General features: G+C 36.6%; 1 pseudogene; it reads right to left on the reverse strand.

Annotated features, from left to right (window-relative positions):
* Positions 1-20358: 20358 nt before the first annotated feature.
* Positions 20359-24094, reverse strand: LOC149209045 (L-gulonolactone oxidase 3-like; annotated as a pseudogene).
* Positions 24095-24606: the final 512 nt, after the last annotated feature.

Consider the following 24606-nt stretch of genomic DNA (forward strand, 5'->3'; position numbering starts at 1 on the left):
TTTTAAATTGGATGGTTATTGTCCTTAAATCCAAATATGCTTAGATTGACTTCATGGTTGTGCAGTTTGAACTTTCATGCAAAACAAAATCTAGTATTATTGGTATTGGTAGTTCTATATTTTAAAAGAAAAATTGTTTCAACTAGGGCCTTCAATTTGGACATGTATGGCACTAATAATTAGATTTAAAATATTAGTTAGCTTAATTTTAATAAATAAAATACAAATTTTAAAACTGATTATAATTTTTCTTTCTGTAAAAGTTATATCTTTATATATATAAACTTGTATGTTTAATAAATTTAGAATGTGTTGTTTTAAAACTTATGTGGGATCAAGATATGTTGTAACATAAATCAAAGAGGATTATTTTAGCCATATAAGAGACTTCATGGCGACTCAAAAATAGGGCAACCTTGATCAAAGAAGGCAATCAAAACACATGCTTTTTCATCAATATGCTAATTGCAGAAGGAACTATAATTCTATCTCGGACATTAAGTCAATCTCGGGGGTAAGAAAGCATTCCACTTTGGAGATCTTGAGGGAGGTAGTCATATATTTTTGGGGCATGCTCTCGACTTGTGAGGGAATCAATATTGAGGACCAATTATGGGAGATTGAGAATTATCCCACTATGTTTATGGACTCAACAATGTTTCGCTTTTCTCCCCTATCACTATGGATGAAATTCTTCTGGTCCTCAAGTATTTTGCGAAGGAAAAAAAGTCTTGATCCAGATGGCTTGATGATGGAGTTGTTTTTACATTTCTTTGAGTTGATGGAACATGATCTCCTGGATATGGTTGAGGAATATCGCACTATTGGAAGCATAATAGAGGCTATAAACTCCATTTTTTTAGCTCTCATTCCCAAGGACTCGCATCCACACACCTTATCGGACTATAGGTCGATTTCCCTCTATGATATTACCTATAAAATGATATCTAAGATCATTGTTGGTTGTATCAAGGCCACTCTTTCTGAGCATATTTCTCAAGAACAATTTGGTTTCCTTTCAAACCGGTTGATTCACGAGGCTATTACCACTGCCCATGAGTGCATATATTCGATTTATACAAAAAGTTGGAGGCCCTATATATGAAATTATATCTTCAGAAGGCCTATGACTATGTTAATTATACCTTTCTTCATCTAATTCTTACTCAAATTGGACTCTCGGTGCACATTGTGGAATGGAACATGGCTCGCCTTACCTCGGTAAGTTTTGTTGTTTTGATTAATGGTTTTCCTTCATGCTTCTTCAAGGCTGGCAGGGGGTTGTGATAGGGTTTCTTCTTATCACCACTTCTCTTCATACTAGTCATGGATGGTTTAAGTGGCTCATAGAGTTTTGATATCACATATGTTCTTCGTTGATGATGTTCGCACTTTTTTACTAATCTCACGATCTCAATGCACTGTATTACATTCAATACTAATGATATATGGAGCAAAATATGGTCTAGTAGCAAATGGTGGTAAGTCAACCCTTTGTTACTCTAATGGCAATAGGGAGGAGCTTGAATTCATACTTGGGCTTTTTGGAGTTGAGATCAAAAAAACTGGTGGATGGGTTAACCTACCTGGGATTTAGATTGAACCTGAATAAATATAGGGTTAGCTAGTGGACATGGCTTCTGGATAAATTCCATAACATATTGAATAGATGGACTCACAGGTGGATCACATTGGGGGGTATATATACTCTTATTCAGTCAGTTCTACAACAATTATTAGTATATTGGACACATTGTTTTCGCTTCTAGTGTCTATTGTAAAGAAGATTTAGTCTATTATGACATGCTTCCTTTGGTCTGGTATTGGTGATATACAAAAATTTCATCTGGTAAATTGGGAAGCGATTACAAAGGAAAAGGAGAGTTATGGCTGGGGTTTATTGGAATTGTGGGCTTTTGGTTGGGTTCTTCTCATTAAATCCCTCTCGTGGGAACTTTATGGCAAGGGACTATGGAAGAATATTATTAAGGTGAAATACATGAAGTGGAAGACTGCTATGGAATGGTTCAGAAGGGGAGGGATTGTTGTTAGATCAAGATCTTACATTTGGTTGAGCTTCTACAAAGTCAAAAGATGGTTTTTACATACGCTCCAGTTGTCCTTTGGAAAAGGGGACCAAATTATGATTGGTATAGATTCTATGATAGGTGTTTTTTCCTCTAGCTGCCTCCCGGAGGGATTAATTGATATTCATCATGCCAGAGGTATTTCCTTTCTGGACCGAGTTATAAGTCAATGGAGAGGCTATTATCCAATTTGGAAGGACGTGATGGAAATTGGCATGTGTGGTGAATATACAATAGCTTGGCAATAATATATTCAGATTCTAGGCCTGGCTGGTCTGTGTCAGAATGAGAACGAGGACTCACTTACATGGTACGAGAAATTACAACATGGCTTTATGGTGGTCTTAGAAGTATACATGTATATCCTATCCTCATACTACTCCTTGACTTACTCATGTCAGTTTTAGAAAGTTTGGAAATGGAAAGTTCCCTCAAAGATCATCTTTCTTGTTTGGTTAGTTTGCCATAATAAGGTCCTTACTTGGGACAACATGTGTAAAATGGTTTTCCAAGGACTGGAATGGTGCCCATTTTGTAGGAAATCACTGGAATCAACTCTTAATCATTTTTTGCAGTGCTCATTAACCTTGCAGATATAGACTCAGGTTTTGTTAGTATTAAAACTTCCCACTTTCTAACAATTCACCACATTGGAACTATGTCTCAAATGGTGGGTATGCATCCATAGGGAGCATAAGTCTGTACTGTTATACATATTTTGGGAGCTTTCACATGCGAGAAACTTGTGTATCTTTTAAAGGACACCTGCAAATGTTCCCAGGATATGTTCCTATATTTTGGCATGACTTAATACACAAGGGGACCTATGACATATTGCGAAAGCATTGAGATTAAGACCGTGTCACACTCAAATACATTTTCCAGCAGGTTTATTTGACAATGTCGCTCAGGGAGGCATCTGTGGTTTCGGTGTGTGGCTCAGAATTTTCTCTCGATCACATTATAAAATTTTCCACAGTGGAGGACCTCATACCAACACTAGAGAATAAATCATGAAACTTTGGGGAATATTATGGTTTGTTAAGAGACTATAGTTGGATCACATCTTCATTTATGGGGATTTAAAGGCTCTCATCGACGAGATCCTGGGCCAAACCAATTTCGCACCCCCTAATCTAAGTTGTTGGTTGGATCGTATATATACTGGGAATCAAACACTATGGTGTATGGTTTATCAAAATAAGGACTTCATGTTGCTCTGGGCATTGTATGCTATATCTATATTACGAATGGTACTACTAGGGAGGAAGGCATGTCACCTCTCTTATAACTAGTTGTTTCATTTTTTTTCCTATGTCTCTTCAGACTGCTTTTTATCTAAGTTGAATCTCTAATACATGAATTTTTTATGGTTTGTTGAACTTAAGGGACTATAAAGCTATATATGTTTTTATTTTTATGGGGATGAGAACATTTTTCCTGAGTTGTGAATTAATTTTTAGATGTTTGAGATCCTCTCCTATCCTTCAGATATTCCTAATGAGCTTCCTTGGGAAACAAAGATCCAATAATGTACGTTACAAAGGTGCACAACTCATTATTCAAAATTGAAGAATGATCTTCAGAGGTTGGAGCTCCCTACAAAGAGTTACGAAAAATTTAAAATAGTTTTGCACTCTCTAAGTACATTTCTTGATATTTACAAGAACCTTGGGCCAACAACTGATGGCTTTATAGATATGATGAGGCGTAGAAAGGAAATAGTGATGGCTCCAGATAAATTGCTCAATGTAACTAGGAGCGTTACAAAAGCACATGCCAAATCTATGTTTAATTTCAAAGAAGAGTTGAAAAGAAAGATGTTGAAGGTGCAATATTTCAAGCACCCTAAAATTTCCCACCATTTGTATGATACATTCCTTGCAGCATATGAAATCACATTTTATTTATGATGAGTCTCATGAAATCTATGTGCCCATGATGTAGAAATGGATATGGATTTCCCATTCGAATGAACGAAGTTGATTGTACAGTGGAATGGTAGCAGTATTTTAAATTCAAATATTTTAGGGATAGAGCTATTGTGGGACACTAATACTCAATGGTTCCCATTAATCACCACGAGGCATGTTATGAACTATATGATAGTTTTGGAGGTAGGGATATGCCATGGATTTGAAATGCTTTCAATGTGAGGAAGCCTCGCCAAGTGATGGATCTCCTGAGGGACCGAGAAGCAGAGAAGGGGATGCCTTAACTTGGAAGGTGAATGACTACATAGAGAGGGAGTAATCAGATGGCCTGAGGGACTGAGAAGTAGAGAAGGGAAGGCCAAAAAGTAAATTAGGGTTCTTAGTCATTAGCATAAGTGATTGGGGTCAAAATCACATTAAGGGTGTGCCCTGAAACAATGAGTTGAAACTATACGACAAGGGAATGAAGGAAACAACACAACAACACTGGAAAAGAACAATCTAAGTTGGTTTGGACATGCCTAAAGCATACAAAGACTACAAAGAGGATCAATGAAAAAATGTATGAATTATGAGTTAATGTATATCATACTTTTATGAGATGGCTAAATTCTAACTTGATTTTTATCATATCTTTTTTGTTGGTTGAAGCAAATACTTGGAAAATTGTAAATCTTGTAAAATGTTGAGTCTATAAAGCTCCATGAAATAGTATGTTTGTTTTTCAAATGTGTTTCATTGTATATGTGTCATTGAACATTAAGGAAGGTGGTCCCCTAAGGGGAAGGGGATTGCAACAACGTAATTTATTATCCCCATGTATGCAATGTAAATACTTTTAATTGAGGCAGATAGACATGGATTCCATTAACTGTGGCAGGAGATTTCTTGAGGTAATTATTTTTTTAAATATCAGTCCTAGTTAGTTGAGTGGGATGACTATAACATAAATTAACTAGTGGAAAAGGGATAGAGGCAAGTGTCCTTTGACTCCCTTAGCAAGTAGGAATAGGAAAAAAATTAAAGCAACATGGGATATGTTGTCTAAGAGAAGGGGACTTCTATAACACTATGGAGCAGAGGGGGAAGTTAGTCGTGGAGGAGAACCCAAAAGTTATTCAACCCAGGGATACATGTGCTCTCGGGAAGGATTGAAAAATACACACACACAAAATACGTAGAGGGAGAAAACCTCTTGGCACTCAAAATCTGCAAAAGAAGCATTTCAATACCACTATAGAAGAGGCAAAAAAGGTAGCAAATCGAGCTACGATTGTTGGGCGCTAGAGAGAGCTATAATCTAGCTGAAGAGCCCTATTGAAACTTTTTGTGAATATGCATTACAAAATATCAGTGGCTTTTATTGAAGATGAATGCATGGTGGCTTGGTGGTGTTCTAGTTCAACTGTTCATTTATTGAAGGCTTCCCTCTGAAAGAACTCTACCTCAAGATTTCGAATTTGGCTTGGGGTGGTAGCTACAAGTAATAGTGGTTGTAGCTTGTCTACAGTGGGGTGGAGAGTCATTGTGCTAAACATAGTTGCCAATAGATATTGAGATAAGTGTTTGGCACTCATTCCTTTCATGTAGGTATTGCAGATGTGAATACATCCATGTGAGTGCAGGGAAGACATGTTAATAGGACTGCATGTCTTGGGCACTTAGTCCTTTGTATGATTAAATTGGCTGAAATTCCGTATGTGTTATATGGGTATGAGACATATTGATTTTTTCTACTCATAGGGTTAAATCAATCTCTGTGTATGATTGAGAAATTAATGGGGTTAGTGATTAGCTTGTGTTCAGGAAAACATGATGCACATTATGTGTGCATGATTGTCAATGATATGGATGTGTGTTTAAGTTCCTAATAAGGAGAATGGTTGAGCCTCATGAGCCTAGCAAGGAGCACTAATGTACTTACTTCAACCCAAAATGGTGGAAATCCAAGTGGTGGATCATTTATAAAACCAATAGGTTCAAGATTGCGTGATGAAATTATCACTCAGTCCAGTTATGCAAGATACATGGAGAATGGGAGAATGCCATTAAGAAAAACCACTAGATTTCAGAATAAGTATGTCATTATGGCCCACATTCTCGACACAATCAGCATGGGCAAGCCATGGTTAAAATCATTTGTAGATGGTCCATAAGACAAGCCAGACAGAAGTCTTATCTACTTTCCTTAGCCTTTTTACCTTATCCATGTTCACAACGTGATTTATCAGGCTGAGTAATGGTTGGCTTCAAGGCCAGATTGCTAGCCCATATGACCGTAAGACATACCAAGCACAATGTGAGCTCATGCATGGTTAGGATTTCGTGCGAGAGATCAATGATTGACGAAGAATCCAGGGTGACGCAAGCCCATAGGTCATGCCCTAGATGCTCGCAAATAGTCACACAAATGGTAATGCCTTACCTAATAAGGACCTAGAAGATGTTGTAATTGACATACGTCTCAAGCCTTAGACTAGTGCAAGCGCAACTTGCGTGATTGGCTGTTGGTAGATCGTCACATGACGTAGAGGGGAAACTTCCAGTTCCCGAGAAAATCTCTCCCGGAAGGTTCAATGAAGTGCAATAGTGAGGCAAGCCAAGGTGACTCATCACTGGGAGGATGTGGCAAGAGGATCCACCCTAGTACTTGGGAGTGAGGGAACAACCAGTGAGTAGAGAAAGGCCCACATAACCAATCACACCGCACACATCATCCCCATAGGGAAACCACGGGAGGAGATGAAGGTGCATTGGATTGGGATGACGAGGCATAGGGGTGACGTCATCCTAGAATGTGGATGCCCAATGAGAAAGAACATTGAGGATTCATTCAATATGAAAGGACAACTACTTTTGGATTAGCATGAGATGGGAATATGAGATGAGTCAACCAGGAGGTCCTTTCCCAGAGAAAATCGTAAAGGGATAAAGTGTTAAGAGTTAGGGTAACAAATCCATGTGATCGGAAAGTCACTAACAAGTGATGGCTTATCAAATATGTGTGTGTGTGTGTGGTGAGCGCTAAAGGTTAGGCGGTTTGAATTACATATATACTCGTATTGATAGGCAAGACCTAATCCATGAGCGGGTCAATAACCAATAAGCAATTTCTAGTGGCGTCGGGAGGCTAGCCAAATGGGAATAGCCATGTGACAAAGCCGATGAGGTGGCACTGTCTAAATCGTTGGGACTTCGATGGTCACATCCCATGATCCGAAGGTGAGATTGAGGTAAAGTTTTATATCACTGAAATTGTCTCCATGAGATGAATGCAGTGGTGATGTCAAACTATTGTTTTGAGTAAGTTGAATAGATAAAAAAATTTAGATCCCATTTCCATGGCAACACCTTGGATCTTGGGTCAGCATAGTAATAACCTCCTCTTAATCAGTTCTATGGTAAGGATTTGGAGGGGGATTATTATAAACACTGTCAAAATAAAGAGGACACAATACCATTAAAAGACTCTCTAAAAGACAAGAAGATACAATACCATTGAAAGTAACTTTGTGGCAAAGTAAATATCACCACATTCAAAAGAATCCCACATAGCATAAAGGAAACCTCCCATAAATCATTACCCATGAAAATGACTTCCCTAACAAAGATCATTATTTACATAATTAAAAGTTTATTTATTTAATTAATTTTTATTTTAATTTAAAATAATAATAATAATAATAATTTATATATTAAAATATGATTTAAGTAGAATAAATTAGCTATTTAACTAACAATTATATTATTAACCATTAAAATAAATATAAAGAAAAATATGGAAAATTAATAAACACAATAAAAGAACCCTTAAATGAAAACATTCAATATAAAAATCTTTTTCACAATGTGAATGAATGAGAATCTCATTTAAAAAGTAAGTTATTTTTAATGAAATTTTATTGAAACTAAGTTATCTTTTTCAATATAATTCTTGAGGTAAATCACATTACAGATTCTATAGACTACATTCTCAAATAATATCCCGTGCACGGGAGGGTTATTGCCGATAAAGGTTGACAATTCCAACGAACCTTGCTAAAGATTTCCAAGATAATGGCCGATCTAACGTTTTTAAAGCGCTGTAAAGATGCGTCTGTCATTCCCTATTTTGCTAAGATTAATCATCGTCTTAATTCACCTCACAATAATCTCATTTTCTTGAGAGTCGACTTGGCTTTCTTACGGTCTGGTGAGAAAATTATTGGATTTTTTTATTATCTAAAAAGCTGCTTGCGCTCCACCTTGATTTCACCTTCATTTGTCTAACGCTATTTTGTTTTCACTATGGGCACGGATTGATGTGTGCTCTGCATTGAAAGCGGAAGGTGTGGAGGAGGCCCTGCTAAGAAAAGGCAGTTTACTAAGTTTGATAATTCAGTAAAGCGAAGTTCTCAGCATTCAAAAGGCAAATTTTCACATCATATAGTGATTCCAGAAGCCAAATAAGCAGGGAACAACTTTCGGCCCTTGGTTCATGGATCGACTCACAAATTCCATATCCAACGTTCTGTGAGAGCATGAGCCCTTAGCCTTGTTCCTCTTCATTTCGATTGAGCTCATTCACTGGTGGTGTTGCTCCTTCACCGACAATTGGTGGATCTTCAGATTCTAGCTGTTTTTTTGAGAATAGCGGTGGAGCTTCAGATTCAGAAAATGTATACAGTCTGGCTCCATTGTTTACCTCACCAGTTGCAATTTTGGCATTGCTATGTAGATCATATATGTTCACTGCATCTGGAGTGAATTCCACTCTCTTTCCGGTGCCAGAATGAGTGATCTGATAAACTGAAAGCAGGTTTACCGAAAGTTTTGGAACATGAAGCACATCTTCAAAGCTTCCGTTTAAAAGTTCCACTCTACCTTTTCCGGTGACCTCAATAGGTGAGTCATCTCCCATGAGGATGGGAGGTCCTTTGCATGCATCCAAAGAGGAATAGACTTCCTTTGCAGCAGCCATATGATGTGATGCACCAGAATCTATAATCCATGCATCAGGAGAAGAATTAATTGCAACTAAAGCATGAAAATTGTTACCTTTCCCGTGTGGCGGATCCTCAGTTTTCTTCTTGGCGCCCTGAGGGATGTGGTCCCCAAGGTTGTGCTTCTGAAGGATTTCTGCCATTTGGTCAATTTGTTTCTTCATGCAAGAGGATTCTGGATGGAATCCTCTTTGACAGTAGGTGCATCTGTTTCGTTTCTTCCCTTTCTCATTTCTCGAGCCGGAGGAGTCATTGAAGGGCTTGGTGTACCCTTCCTTCTTTGGATGGGAATGTGCTTTTCCTTTGTCTTTTTGCTGCTGATTTTTCTGATTTGAATCAGATCTGTGATTTTTATTGTGGCTGCCATCATGCACAGCAAGTGCATGTGCTTTTGGAGGTTTGATTTTCCCCATGCCAATGAGTTTATATTGCTAAAAAATAAGAGACTCCATAAATTCTTTGAGAGAAGGCATAGTGTAGGTTTTACCTGTTGCGAGCCTTACTAAATGAAATGTAGACACAAAGACGGAGTATTCTGGTCCGAGCTTTGACATAATAGAGAGAACTTGACGACTCTCCTCCTTGGATTTGTCAATTCCACAACCCTTGAGTTGCAGCAATAGATCATTATATTTGGTGAAGAAGTCTTGAATTCTGTCATAGTTCCGTGGATCCAATGATAGCATCTCCACTTCGAGCAGATGTCCTTTCATCTCATCCTGTTTCCCGTAGAGCTCTTCAACCTTTTTCCGAATCTCATTGGGAGTATTGCAGGCAGATAGATGAAACTGCAACTCTGGAGAGATGCACATGCATATGGATCCGTGGGCCTCATCCATACGGTTGAGGTACTTGGATTTCTCTATGGTTGAAGTGGGTTCCACTTTTGTAGCCATGGTAATCCTGTACAACCCTTTATGACGAAGGTATCGAGCCCTTTGGTCCTTCCATTCATGATAGTTGTACGGTGTTAGGATCGATGGTTTGGGAAACTCCATTTTTCTGTCAATCTTCGATCTCCAAGCTGTAATACTTGCAAAATAAAGTACTGGTGTGCCTTTTATCTAGCAACCTGTGGGCTCTGATACCATGTAAATGTGTTAGAAAACCTGCATAGATGAATCTAGCTAGTAAAGGTTGAACACACAACATTGCAAAGCAAAAACACTAAAAGAAAATCGAAAGAAGAAAAGAATGATGCATTCGAAAATATGTTACAATGCTCATGATATAGCATCACTGGGTGAAAATCCCAAGGTAATGCACTATAGTTGTGATCAATGAGAAGACTCAACACCTACAACAAGTTCCGGAGATAACTAGTCAGTTGCAGAGTTAAAGAAGGAGCAAATCAAGGAGTAAATCATGCAAAAGGAATCTTGCATGCAATCCCATGCTCTAACTAAGAGTCCGCATGTAAGTGTGTAGTAGTTCCAACATGCAAATGGAATCTTGCATGCAGTCACATGCTCTAACTAAGAGTCTGCATATAGGTGTGTAGTAGTTCCAACAAATAGTGGTGTAATGTTGTATTTGCGCTTTCAGCAAATTCAGCGTGCTCCCCCAGCGTTTCAGTTGTGGTTGACTCCTCCGCCAAGTTTGATGACGGGTTTGTTCTAATTGTTCAGTCAACGCATCAACGTCACTGTCCAACCTATCTGTCGACGCCGCTTACTACTCTGGGGTTGACTTGAAGTGTATAAGCTCCTGTCTTGTCCCGTCCCTTTCCCACTCGTCTACCTCCCGGTCGTCTTCTTACCCTTCGACTTACCCCATTCTAACCTCCTCCCCTAGTCTCCCGTCCCTTGTTCGTTTCCTTTTAGAAGTAAAAATAATATATTCAATTTAATCTCGATAAATATTAGTAATATTATTAATAAAAATAATAACATTTATTTTTATTAATCATAATTTTCACATTAACTATAATAATAATATTTGTTTATATAAAAAGAATTTTAATAGTGATATTAATTTATTTTGTAATGATAATTATGATTGGTAGTGTGTTAAATTGGTAGAGATTTACTTTACCTCTATCCTTTTTAGCTTTGAAGGTGAGTTCTATGAACAAATCTCCAGAATTTTCATGGGTTACTTGCTCTCTTCGATGGTTGCAAACCTTTTTATGGAAGATTTTGAATCCAAAACCTTGCCTTCTGCTCCTTTCAAGCCTAAGATTTGGAAAATATTTGTGGATGATACCTTCATCAGCTGGCCTCATAGTCGTGAGAAGTTAGATATTTTCCTCTAGCCCCTGAATAATAGTCTAGCTCCATTATGTTCACAATGGAAACTGAAATTAATGGTAGCACGTTCTTATCTCCATGAAATATTATGTCTCTTTTTCTCACGAGGTCTTTCAGATGAAAACCCACACAAATCAATATCTTCACGCTAGCTCCCATCATTTTCAGGCTCAAAAGGTTGGTGTTCTCAACACATTGACCACTTGGGCTCTCAGGGTTTCAAATGATGAGCACTTGGAAAATGAGAAAACCCATATCCTTAGAGTCTTTGAGAATAATGGCTATAGTAAGATCCAAGGTCTCAGATCTTTCTTAAATGTGAGCAGAGGTCTGAAACCAAGGTAAGACCCTAGGGATTTGGTTGGCAGTGTTCAACTTCTATATATCCAGGGTACTATTGACAAGATTGCTTGTATTTTAAGGAAACAAAAGATCTTTTCAACCTTTAGACCCTTGAACACCATTCATGGTTCTTTCCAATCTGTTAAAATCCGTTGGACCTAAAGAGCATCAAAAGTGTCTATTTGATCCCTTGTTCATGTGTGACCCCATACAGTAGGGAAATTGGTCGACCTATAAATCAGAGAAATCAAGAGCATGCTGCTGATATCGAGCATTGTAGGGCACAGTCCTTAGTTCTAGCTAAACATAATGAGAAGACAAAACACCACACTTGTTTGGAAGAGTCTAGGGTCATTGCTAGGATTAACCATTGCCTTCACCGCAAGTTTAGGGAGGCCATCGAAAATAAAAAATAAAAAATGTCTCATATGGTTAATATGGATGATAGATGGAAAAGTAACAGTTGTTGGATCCCATTTATTTTCTCCTAGAATTTTTCCTTCTCCTTAGTCTCTTCCCCTTTCTTTTCTGATCTCTCCTTTTTTTTAATTAATTAATTTTTTAATTATTATAATTATAATTATTTTATTTTATTAATTAGTGATAGATTTTATTATTTATTTGATTCCTTTATTTAGTTTCATTTTATTTTTAATTGATTCCTTTATTTTAGTTTCATTTTATACATTTTGAGTGGCCCTAATGTTTAAGAGCATGTGTTTCCTCCTAAGAGGTTAGAGGTTCAAAACCAAAGGGGGATAAAGTATGTATGTCTTCATAGACTTAACGATGGGGTCCCATACACCAATTTGGTGTCTCACTTGGTCTCTTGTCCCACAAACAAGGTTGTGTGATACACCAATTTGGTGTCTCGCTTGGTCCTTTGTCCCACATAGAAGGGTGTCTGATACGCCAATTTGGTGTGTGGCTTGGCAATCACCTTAAAATTGCATAATAATAATTTTTATTATTTTTCTTTTCTTATGTTAAGTTGGTTATCTAGTTATATTTTTAATTCTTTATTTAGTTTATTTATTTTATTTTAGTTATTATTATTATTATTATTATTATTATTATTATATATATGGAGTTATTTTCTTGATTATAATTGTATTAAAATAATTAGTGTTGGTTTTTTTTGTTTAATCATTCTTTAGAGATGGTTTCTAATAATATTAAGAATAGTTAAGGAAAATAATAATGTTTTTTATTAATTAGATATTAAATGTTAGGGAAATATTTTGGTTATTAGTAATTTTTCATTAAATAATATTTTATTAATTCTTTTTTATAATTAACAATATCTTAGTGTTTCCCTTGTCCCACAAACAAGGAGGCCTTATACACCAATTTGGTGTGTGACTTGGTTGTGACCTTAGAATTGGATAATAATAATAATAATTTTTATTCATTTTTTTTTTTAAGTTAGTTATTTCATTATATTTTTTTTATTTTTTATTTTGTTTATTTGTTTTATTATTGATTTGTTTTATTTTATTTGTTTATATTATTTATTTATTTTTAATTTTCCTTAATTTATTTTTATATATATTTGGTTTTTTTGGAATTATTCTCTCCATTATAATTGTTTTTTAATAATTGGTGTTGGTTTTTTTTTTACTAGTTGGAGATGGTTTCTAATAATATTAAGAATAGTTAAGGAAAATAATAATGTTTTTATTAATTAAATATAAATTGTTTAAGAAAAACTTGGTTATTAGTAATTTTTCATTAAATAATATTTTATTAATTATTTTTTATAATTAGCGACATCTTATCCTTCATTATTTAAAGTTCAATTTAATTATTTTTTCTTCTAACTTTCGTTTAGACACATTTGCGTAGTATATATATCAGATGTCATGGATAATATTCATCAAAAGTCTTGATGATAAACCACACTTAGTGGTTAGAAACAACTGGATTCAAGAATTCGTAATGTGGTTTACTAAAAAAAATTATCCTGAAAAATGACTATAAATCACAGAAATTTACATTCTCAAATAAATTATCTATTTTTTAAAATCCAGATAACTTATTTTAATCACACACTGATTGTAACAGTGAAATTATATCATAGTTACCAAATTCTACCATATTGCTCGAAAATTTTTCAGAAATTCGATTGTTCGATTCTATTCGTCAAATAATACCTCATTCGAAGTTCGGTGCAGGGCGAACAATGCACATTTCAATGAAATTTTATTAGCAACTTTTTATTGAAAATAACCTAGGGGTTAAGATCTATATGAAAAGTTATAGCGTCGATTCAAAGTTCAGTTTAGGATGTATACGAAAAGTTATATCGTCGAATCCAAATTCTGTTGAGATTTTCTGTTTTATTAAATTTGGCAAAAATCCCATGTATGTGACAACAATAGGATTAGTTGTTATATTAGCTCTAGTGTTTTTTGAGGAGGAGTTAATGCATCCTATATTTGTTGTGAGGGAATTTATGATTTAGTTTTATACTCCAGCTATAAGAAATGTAATCCCGTAGAGGATTGTGTGTGTGTAGAGAAAATAGGGTGAGCTGAGAGTATGTGTGAAGAATTAAACTTGTTGTAATTTCCTGTTGAATAATAAGATTGACGATGCCTCTATTCTGGTGGACGTAGCCCAGATTGGTTGGGTGAACCACGTTAAAATCTTTGTGTTATGGTTTTGTGATTTTGTATGTGTTGTGTATGTATGTTTATTTTTATTTCTGCTGCGCATTGTTTGGTCTAACAATTGGTATCAGAGCGGCGCAGCGGAAGCGTGGAGGGCCCATAACCTACAGGACTCTGGTTGTGGAGCTGGTACGTGTGACAGAGACGCGGAAAGTGAAGCTTTTTTGGTTGGCGCGGTTTTGGCTGGAACAACAGCACCAATTTTGAGCTAAAGAAGGGGCTGGCACGGTTTATTCAGTAACAGTCGCGCCAATTGGCGTGGAAGTTCCAGGAATAGTCGCGCCAGCGCGCCAACGCGCCAGAAAGGGCTATTGGCGCGGAAACGAAAGGGTTAATCGCGCCAATTTCCTACCTTGCATGGATTTTGTTTCAAGCGCGGGTCTTCCGCCGTCGAGGAGCACCAGGCAGTTTATTTTGTTTCAGGCGCGGGTTTTCCGCTGTCGAGGAGTGCCAGGCAGTTTTTCCTTCTGGTAAACCTGCAATTTTTTGTTTTTCTTTTCAAATTGTAATTACACGGTACGACAGAGGCATTTTATAGTATAAAGAAAAGGTATTTTTAATTTGGAATTGGAGATTCTGTTTGTTACAACATGGCAAAAACTCAAAGTGCTCGTTTTGAGATCGAGAAGTTCAATGGCAAAAATAACTTCGAAATCTGGAAAGTGAAGATGCATGATCTACTTGTGCAACAAGGCGTGGCGAAGGCGCTGTTGGGAAAATCCAAACAACCTTACACCATGACAGATGATGAATGGAATGAATTGGATGGAAGATCTCTGAGCGGTATTCGACTGTGTTTGGCGGATGATGTTTTGTTTAACATCGTGTCAGAGAAAACTGCTGCTAGTTTGTGGACAAAGCTTGAGAAGCTGTACATGAAAAAGTCCTTAACCAATAGGATTCTTCTGAAGCGACAATTGTACAGTCTGCGCATGAAGGAAGGTACAACTATTACTGATCATTTGAATGTCTTTAATACTCTCATGGTGCAATTAGAAAGTATAGAAGTAAAATTTGAATCAGAGGATAAAGCTATAACTTTATTATGCTCGTTGTCCGAGTGATGGGATCATTTTGTTACTTCTATAAGTCTAAGTATATCAGAAACCCTTGAATTTGATGATTTTGTTGGAGCTTTGTTGTCTAAAGAGACAAGAAAGAGGTCAAATTCCGAAACCTCTACATCAGAAGCAATGATGGCTAGAGGTCGTTCTAGAGAAATATGCTCCGGTGAGCACAGCGACGCGTTCAAAATCGAAAGGGAAGAAGAGTAAGGTAAAGTGCTGGTTTTGTGGCAAATCGGGACATTTGAAGAAGGACTGTTGGAAGAGACAACAAGCATCCAAAAAAGACTCTTCAATAGAGAAGAAAGAAGCAAACACGACAAATACATGTTCAACATGCAAGACAGGTATGAGTGATGAAGTGTTATCAGTTGATTTGTCTAGTCATGATCAACATTGGCTGTTATATTTTGGTGCATCAAATCACATGTGTATTCATAGGGAATGGTTTAAAACTTATAAACCAATCAATGATGGAGTAGTTTACATGGGAAATGATGTCACATGTAACATTGTGGGAATTGGAACCATTCAACTTAAAATGTTTGATGGGACAATTAAAATTTTAACTGATGTAAGACATGTACCTGAACTAAGGAAAAACCTCATTTCATTAGGAGTACTAGACACTAATGGATATAAAACCTTTATTCAAGGTGGAGTAATGAAAGTTTATAAACTAGTAATGAAAGCAAAGAAGGTTGGAAATCTTTTTCAGTTAGAAGGAAGAACAAAGTCAGATCATGTTTCTACAGTGTCTGAAAATGACAGTAATTCTATTCATTTATGGCATCAAAGATTGGGCCATATGAGCGAAAGAGGTTTAAAGATTTTATCTGATCGTAAGTTACTTCCTAATTTAAAGTCTGATAAGTTAGATTTCTGCAAACATTGTCTGTTTGGGAAACAAAGCAAGCAGAAGTTTAAAACTGGAAAACATACTAGTAAGGGAATCCTTGATTATATCCATTCTGATGTTTGAGGTCTGTCTCCTACAACCTCATATGGAGGTTTTTCATATTTTGTATCTTTTATTAATGATTTCTCTAGAAAAGTGTGGGTCTACATGTTAAAGAAGAAGTCTGGTGTGTTTACAGTTTTCAAACAGTTTAGAGCATTAGTTGAAAACATCACTAGAAGAACTATTAAATGTTTAAGAACTGACAATGGTGGTGAGTTTACTTCAAAGGAATTTGATAATTATTGAAAGGAAGCTGGGATTGAAAGACATAAAACCACTGTGTATACTCCTCAGCAAAATGGAGTTGCGGAACGCATGAACAGGACTCTTTTAGAGAGAGCAAGAAGTATGCTGAGTAACGCCAATTTGCAGAAGGAATTGTGGACAGAAGCAGTTGCTACAGTTTGCTATTTGATAAATCGATCACCATCAACTGCAATAGGATGCAAAATTCCTCAAGAGGTATGGAAAGGACATCCTTGTGATTATTCTAAACTGAAAATTTTTGGTTGTGATGCATATGCTCTAGTTCCAAAACATCAACGTTCTAAATTAGATCCTAAATCGAAAATATATATCTTTGTTAGATATGGTGATGAGACTAAGGGATACAGATTGTGGGATCCTACTACTCACAAGATCATCATTAACAGAGATGTTAAATTTAATGAATCCTCACTTGAAAGTTCAGATGTAGATGATAAATTGAAATAGGATAATGTATCTAAGCTTCAATACATTCAGTTTGAAACTAGTTCAAATACTGATGATGATCAAGATGAACATGGTTCAGATGCTAGTCATGAACAAGTTTCAGATGTAGATCATGAACAAGTTTTAGATGTAGATCATGAACATGTTTCAGATGCAGATCATGAAGAAGTTCCTACAGATAATAATCAGCAAATTGTGGAAGTACCAGAAACATCTTTAAGGAGGTACACGAGAATTAAATGTCCTCCTAGAAGGTATGATGATTATGTTACTTCAGTTCCTTTAACCACTAACGATGATGAACCTTTGTGCTATCAGGAAGCTGTAGAAGGTTCTAAAAGTGAAAAGTGGAAAGAAGCTATGAAGGACGAGATGATGGCATTAGACAAGAATGACACATGGGATCTGGTAGAACTTCCTAAAGACAGAAAAACTGTGGGATGTAAATGGGTGTACAAATTGAAAATGGGTGTTGATGGTTCAAAGGATAGGTACAAAACAAGGCTGGTCACGAAAGGTTTTTCTGAGAAAGCAGGCATTGATTTTCATGAGATATTTTCACCAGTTGTAAAAATTGTTTCAATTCAAATTGTATTAGCATTAGTTGCCTTACTTGATTTAGAATTACAACAACTAGATGTTAAAACTAAATTTTTACATGGAGATTTAGATGAGGAGATTTACATGGAACAATCGGAAGGGTTTGTTCAAGATCGCAACAAGAAATTTGTCTGCAGGCTCAAGAAATCATTGTATGGTCTGAAGCAATCGCCTCGACAATGGTACAAGAAATTTGATTCTTTCATGTTGAGTCAAAATTATATAAGAAGTGAATATGATCATTGTGTTTACTTTAAGAAATTAAGTAATGGCATGTTCATTATCTTAGTGTTGTATGTTGACGATATGCTTTTAGCAAGCAAAAGCATACTAGAGATCAACAAGTTAAAGGCTCAGATGGCTAGGACATTTGATATGAAAGATCTAGGAGCAGCATGACAAATTTTGGGAATGGAGATTTTCAGAGACAGGAACAATGGTAAGCTGTGGCTATCACAATAGAAGTATATTGAGAAAATATTCTTGAGGTTTGGTATGAACAATGTGAAGCCTGTTTCAGTCACTTTAGCTTCCCATTTTAATCTTTCTTCAAGTTTATGTCCTAATACAAATGAAGAAAAGGAATATATGTCTCGAATTCCATATGCCAATGTAGTAGGTTGTTTAATGTATGCGATGGTTTGTACTCGACCAGATATTTCACATGCAGTTGGGGTTGTCAGCAGGTATATGGCAAATCCAGGAAAAGAACACTCGTTAGCAGTGAAATGGGTGCTTCGGTATTTGAGAGGCACAAGTGATTATTGTATCACTTATAACAGAAGTAGTGAATTTGTTTGCGGATATGTTGATTCCGATTTTGCAGGTGATTTGGATAAGAGAAGGTCAACTTCAGGGTATGTCTTTACTCTTGCAGGTGGAGCTATTAGCTGGATGTCAAAGCTACAAAATATTGTTGCTTTATCCACTACTGAAGCAGAATACATAGCTGCTTCGCATGCTTGCAAAGAAGTGGTTTGGTTGAAATGTTTGATTGGTGAGTTTGGTAGGTTATAGGACAACATCAAGTTATTTTGTGATAGTCAATGTGAAATTCATTTGGCTAAGAATCCGGCCTATCATAGTAAATCTAAGCATATACCTATCAAGTACCATTTTGTAAGACAGGTTATCACTGAAAGGGGTGTTTCTCTTGAAAAAGTGCATACAAAGGAAAACTGTGCAGACATGTTCACGAAACCAGTTTTGTTAGAGAAGCTACATTGGTGTCTGGCTTCTCTTGGCTTGTAGAAAAGATAAAAATAATAAATGAACAGGGTATCAGGCTAATTGTTGTCAAGGTGGAGATTGTTGACATTTTCTGTTTTATTAAATTTGGCAAAAATCTCATGTATGTGACAACAATAGGATTAGTTGCTATATTAGCTCCAGTATTTTTTGAGGAGGAGTTAATACATTCTATATTTGTTGTGAGGGAATTTATGATTCAGTTTTATACTCCAGCTATAAGAAATGTAATCCCGTAGAGGATTCTCTGTGTGTAGAGAAAATAGGGTGAGCTGAGAGTATGTGTGAAGAATTAAAATTGTTGTAATCTCCTGTTGAATAATAATATTTCCGATGCCTCTATTCTGGTGGACGTAGCCCAGATTGGTTGGGTGAACCACGTTAAAATCTTTGTGTTATGGTTTTGTGATTTTGTATGTGCTGTGTATGTATGTTTATTTTTATTTCTGATGCGCATTGTTTGGTCTAACAAATTCGGTGCAGTACTCGATGATATAGAGAAAACAATGCACATTTAAATGAAATTTTGGAGGCAAGCTTTTATCGAAATTCATATTAATATAGATTAGGCTTGGGATGTATATCGAAATTTATCAAGCAATGTACCCTATTTTCTTGATCTCATGCTATCTATCTTGACATCATGCTTCTTATTGTTTGATTTTTGGCTAATTATGCTTTCTTTCCAGCCGTATTTATATCTCGACAATCCATTCATTCTGTTTTTGGGAAATCTACCTATTTATTTATATCTCGACAATCCATTCATTCTGTTTTTGGGAAATCTACCTATTTCTAGAATAGATAAGAAAGTTCTAGAATATGTTAGGGGCTATGATATAAATAGGTTAATAGAGAAAGCAGGTTTGTAAAGGAAAGTATTGATGTAGGTGTTATTTGTAATGTATAAATTAATAATAATTTAAATAAAAAAAATTATGATTTTTTTCATATAAAAGTGTAAAACTTATTTTATTATAATATAAAGAATAAAGAAGGTTAGTAATATAAAATGTATGATAATATGGAATTTGTATGGTTATTTGTAATATGAAATTTGTATAAAAATTTAGTTTATTTAATATCAAATTATGTAATTTATAAAATAATTTGCTATAAATACAAAAATTTCCATATTTTGTTATCTTAAATGTAAAACTATAATTTTTATTATTTGTAATAAATAATTTTTAATAAATTTTTGGAAATCGTCAAAATTATAATTTTTCTATTTCAATTTTTAAAAATATTGAAAAAATAATATATTTGAATAGTTGTAAGAAGTATACTTCCAAATTTTGTCCCTATTATCTAATTATCAAATTTGTATTAGTAAAATTGAAATACCACTTAAAAAAGCCAAATCGTGTTAACATAATAAACCATGCATAAATCAATTCTCGAACTCATCTCAGATCAGCTTAATGTAAAAGTCTCTCCTCACGGACATGAGTGTCACTGTCAATGCTACTACATAGTATCCAGCCAAAGGTATTTATGATCTGAACTATAATGATTCGAACAGCTAACCTATCTTTATCGTGTGAGAAAACAGGTTAATATCATGTTAAAAGAAAAATTCTGGAAACCTTGAATCCAATCCTATAACGGGTTCAACCTACAAAAACTTTAACCAATTCTGTGACATTGGCCTAAAAAAAGCATTTTCTTGTTCATTGATGCCTGCAAACGCGAGCACTTCTCCAAATTTTACCCGGTCTGCAAAAGAATCCATACGGTGGAGAGCAATGACGATCTGTTTTACAAACGCATAATCCATCGAAAGCACATCTGTCTCGCCATCTCTGAACTGTGGCCCATTTCCATTTGCCCAACACAGCATCCGACCACTCGCTTGAGAAGAACCCAAATGGATCAAATCTCTGCTTTACCTCCAAGAATTTTTCCAAGCTCACAGCTCTTTGAATAGTTCCATCGAATGTAAACACTCGATTCTTCGCCCAGTGTGGCCTTCCACCATATTTTTGCAGAAGCAGCTGCTCAATCTCTTCCATCACGTCTTCATTCCACCTGGGAGCATTCGGTTGACGAGAGCGATAGTAGAAGAATTCTATATCGACAGTGTCCTCCTTAAAGCCCAAGTAGGCCTCCGATTTCTTAATAAAACGCATCAGAAAGCCTCCGTAGTAGTCTATCCCACAAAATGCCTTAGGGTTTAGGTCACGGAGGAGCTTGATGTCTTCAATAGCTCTGGTGATACTGGAAAGAGGAATGGCGATGGAAGTGTGGAAGAAAAAACTCCCGTTCACTCTCGAATCCCACCCGCAGATGATATCATTTGCCCTCAAATGATTTGCATTAGCCAGGCATATGTTTGCCTTGTGATTATGGTCAGTCTTGGGGTCAGACTGGCATCCACAGGAGGACTGCATGTAGTTGTTATATCCCACGACGGGGAATCCCGTGAACTTGATCCCATCGTTCAGGAATCCACCTCCTGCATGCATTGTCTGGCTCAGTCCGGTACTCGATATCTGGCAGAGCTTGCTCACGTTCTTGGTTGCTTGTATCTGTTCCTCTGCAATCGTAATAAACTATATCAATTTGTAGAGTGAATCTTAGGGTTCGTTAATACAATATATATATATATATATATATATATAATACAAAATTCATGTAGTATGGATCCAGAGGTCCATTTATACTTAAAATAGACAACAGAAGCGAAAGCTCAAGAGAGTTGCAGACAGATAAATGGCAATTTTATCGCCCATCGAATCGATAATGCTGTCAAAAATGCACCCCTCCCTGCAAACAAATATGTAGGTGAATAACTGTTGTTATTTGCCTCCTGGTGGGTGTTGGTCTGCAGGCCCAGTTGATCGATTGATTAGTCGATTGATTGATCTATCCCTCCCGAGGAATACACTAAACCATAAAGAAACATGCTAGGTTTTCCCGCCTTGTCCAAAATAAGTATCCGTGCACGCCTAACTCACTCCGTCCCTTTCACCATGCCAGGTTTGGAATTTCTTAAGAGTCTGATTCTAGTATAGAGTCTTATGTTCGTGGTCGTGATCGTCATAGAGAGCCAGATGTTCGGTATATAGATCGAGATTCTGATGTTGAGAACATATATTATTGTAGCTCGTAGGGTAAAGATGGCTATACTGGAAGCTCCGGGCTACATCCCTTGAAAATGGTGGTGAATGGGGTGATAATGAGATGAAACTATAGGAAAATTTTATAGCCATGATGAATGGCCAGAGTTACTTAGATCCGTGAAAAGTTGAATGGGTGATAATGAGTAGAAACTAAATTTGATTATAAATTCCAGAAATATTTTAGTATTAACCAGCTAAGTTAATTATTCTATTTTATTTTCATATTAGATTTCAAATTATACTTAAAATTGGCAATCAGAATTTTTTTAAGAATATTACTAACATGTAAAATGGTTAGTTATATTTTTATGAAAATATTTAAATCTTATAAAAATATTCAAAAATTTAATAATTTTATATAATATTTATATAATTTTGATTATTTTTAAGATTATATATATATATATATTTCAATTTAAATAAATTAAATATGAATTTAAAAAAAAAAAAAAAAAAAACGAAAATTAGCCAACACTACATTTTCATATTTTCAAAAATTTGGCATTAAAACACATAATAAATGATTTTTATTGCTTTTTCATCCCATCATGGCATGAGAATAATGGATGAAAATGCTTTTTCAACCTACAAACTAATGATTAATTTTATTGATTTTTCATTGTGTCTGCTGGATGAGAAAAAAAGGACGAGAATGCCTTTTCAACCGGATAAGAAAAGGATAATAAAGGCAATCCTGCACAAAGCTTAATATTGGCTGTAAAACCACTACATTTCAGCATGGAATTTACCAAGGCACTAAAACTAAAAGGATTAGATTGACGAATGTTCCATTTTTTCCTTCCTGCAATTCGAGCTGATAAACTGACAATAAGAAAAGATGGAATGGGCTCGCTTTGAATTTGCAATGAACATGTGCAGTGACCTTAGATTCTAACATTAACCCACAAAAAATTTAGCAAAAGAAGTGGAGTTTTTGAACCTGGATTCAAATCCGATCTGTACTCGATGCATCTCTTGTATTTAAAATGAAATTCTTCAAATAAGTTTCCCAACGAACAATTAGGATCTATCAGGGCAAAATAAGTTTCCTACCTAACAACAATTGAGTCAAAAGAAGGGTGAAAAATAACCTATACCCCAGTGGGATTACCTATTTGTCTGCTCTGGACGATAGTCTGCACGGTCTGCGGTCGGAAGAGAATCTGTAGGTTTTTTCCCTCCCGGAACCGAAACGGGAACCCGGTCATCTATCCTGTAAACGACCCGACGAAGAGAAGGATACCACGTAATGTCCCCAAACTCGTGCCCTCGGGCAAAAGGTACGACCGCACCTGGGAGATCCAAATCGTCTCTCAACTTGAGAACAACCGACCGTTTGAACATCGTCTCAACTGCAAACGTGATCCGAGAAATGGCTCCCAGCACCCCGAGAGAGATCTTTGCAGCCTTCAGATCCTCGTCATTTTGCGTCAGTCTGACCAGCTTCGCATAACCCTCGCAGGGCGGCGCGGGAACCACCAAGCTCATCGCCACCACATATTCAAAAACTCCGCTGCCCTTTCCCCAGAGCCCGCTACCGTGAGCCGCCGTGCTCACGACGCCGGCCATGGAAACTGCGTCCCAGTAAGTAGTATGCGGCAGGGTCAGCCCTTTCGCGGCCAAACGTTTAATTAGGTCTTTCAATTGAACTCCGGCATCGACTGTAACGGTCATGGAGCTCTTGTTCACCCTGATTCTTGAATTGAAGTCCCGAGTACTGATGAGAACTCCGGCATTGCCACCCGGGCAGGCAAACCGGTTAAAAGTATGAGACCCGACGCTCATAACTTTTATCTTTCGCCCTTCCCTCACAGCGCCTGCTACCGCCTCGATAAGCTCCTTCTCGCTTCTCGGGTACACAACTCTTTCGGCCTTGCAGACCTTCCGATCCTGCCATGACCCTCTGAAATTCGTTATGTCACAGCTTCTGAAGCCGCATGTGACCGTTGGAGCCGAACAAGCAGCAGCCACAGAGACCTGTATGGCGCTCAAAACGAGTACCCAGTACCCTATAATCCCGAACCTCATTATTGAATTCTTGCAGCAAACAATTGGAAGCCGGGATACTTTTAATATCGGTGAGAACCAGCACAATCATGCAAATAAATCTAACAAAGATTGCAAAATTTCACGCTGAGAGAGATCGAACAGCTCCATTGCCATTAATAATGATTCGAGAATTCCTGTTGTAAATTGCGTAATCTTCGTGTGTAATGATAGTAGTTTCGGGGTGCTGTTACCTTCACGGAATGGCATCGTCGGGTTCGGTGGAAAAACGTAAGGGGAGTTCGACTTTTTCAGAGCTTTATCGAATAGTGTGCCAACGACGCCTGGTTTTACTGTGGGTCGCATGTTAAATTGAATGATGTAGGTTGGTGATTCCATTATGGCGTCCACAGCAGAAACAGCAGGTTGGAGAAGATTAGTGTGGGGGCAGAGGCACGGGGTTCATGCTGTGACATTCACTCTTTTTCTTGCAATGTTCTGGATGCTTTTATTATATTTAAACTCGGGATGCGGGACTTAAGATGCATTCATAACTCTCCTTGAAAATTATAGAGTTTTCTATAATGCGATTTTTTGGAGATTCGGCGGAAGAAATTGAGGTTAAATCTTGATTTGTTGTAG

Source organism: Pinus tabuliformis, chromosome 1_2 (genome assembly GCF_031772625.1).
Source record: "Pinus tabuliformis cultivar Carrire ecotype Pingquan chromosome 1_2, CPIR1, whole genome shotgun sequence".
NCBI classification, from domain to species: domain Eukaryota; kingdom Viridiplantae; phylum Streptophyta; class Pinopsida; order Pinales; family Pinaceae; genus Pinus; species Pinus tabuliformis.